The 1,452-nt window shown below is 41.0% G+C and overlaps 1 protein-coding gene across 1 annotated transcript in view; it reads right to left on the reverse strand.

Moving 5' to 3' along the window:
- Positions 1 to 1,452, reverse strand: part of glg1a (golgi glycoprotein 1a) — a 22,125-nt gene that overhangs the window by 17,891 nt on the left and 2,782 nt on the right. The gene's annotated exons all lie outside the window — the stretch shown is intronic.

The following is a 1,452-nucleotide window of genomic DNA, read 5'->3' on the forward strand; positions in this document are numbered from 1 at the left end:
TTTTAATTTTATTTTTTTATTATTATTATTATTATTGTTATTATTATTATTATTATTGTTACTATTATTATCCACAAATCTCATCATGTGTGTAATATATTAGAATAACAAAGTCCAGCTGACACGAGGAACGCTAAAGGAAGATTCTTTGAGATGTTTGAAATCTGACTTTAAAGGAAGTACACTGAAAATGAGTCTGCAGCCTGATCATGCAGAACTGAACTTTACAATGCCACAAAAACAAGAATGAGGAAGCTCTGGTAGACAATTACAACCTGAGAGGGGACACAAATACCCAGGAAGTCGAGACAAACGCTGCTCGTGTTCGAAAAACCCTCGTTTGACAGCGATGTCATTAAGCATGAACCAGCCGTAATCTCCCGGTCACAACCTCTGCGGATGAAAACAAACAGTATCCGACGTGAACGTGACCTTCAGCGTTACTCACAGGAGGCATTTTAAAAAGGTCTTCAGAGGCGGGGGAAAGATCAGAATCTGCCCGACTCCTGAAACGGGCTCAGATGCCGTCGATATGTCGGCCAGCGTGACAGAAGAATGAGGACATTTCAAAACGAGGAAGACTTTTATCTCCACGTTTAAAATGACAGACAGGAAACAGCTGTTTGTGGACGACTTGCATTCAAATGTGACATTTGACTTTTGACGCCTGCAACTAATAATGTTTTCATTACCAATTCATCTGTCGATGTCACAGTTTCCCAGAGCAACATCTTATTAATGTCTAATCAGAGCTGCAACTGATGCAGGGAGGCCGCCACGTTTCTACAGCAGTGTTAAAACACGCCCAAATATAAGGCTGAATATTAAAATATATATATAAAATATTTTCTTACAGTGAAGTCTGTAGAAGAACAAGTTTGTGTAAAACGAGGATGAGTTTGGAGCAGATTATTTCCTGTTTAATGAACCTTTTATACAATTTTCTGTTTTCTTGAATCATTGAGACTTAATAAACTTTTTTTAAAACAGTGTTTTCTTTCTAAATGTGCTCACAGAAGTGAACCAGTTGCTACCATATAGACCTACTGTGTATGTTTTTTAAAGTTTTCTTACACTTATAATCAAGAAGGCCTCACGAAGGTCCCGGCCCCTCAGGTTGGGAACCACTGATCTCTGGGAGTATTTCCCCGATGACTTTCAACCACTAGAGTCTTGTGATCATGAGTGAGCACAAACCGAGGCCTGTGTTAGCGGCTGTAAGCTCTGCTGTCGACGAGCAGCTAATGAGCTTAAAGGAAGTGAGTGAGCGGTCCCGATCCCGGACTCTCAGGACGCCGCCTGAAGGGGCTTTATGGTCACAGACGCAACCCAGTGACCAGAGAATCACAAGTCCTCCACCTTTAATCAAACAACAGCGTCCCTCGGGATGGGGGGGGGGTTATTTGGGATTTTATTCTGGGTTTATTCAGGTTTTATTCAGGGTTAATTCTA

The sequence above is a fragment of the Morone saxatilis genome, unplaced genomic scaffold, assembly GCF_004916995.1.
Source record: "Morone saxatilis isolate NCDOM2014 unplaced genomic scaffold, NCSU_SB_2.0 Contig2, whole genome shotgun sequence".
NCBI lineage: Eukaryota > Metazoa > Chordata > Actinopteri > Moronidae > Morone > Morone saxatilis.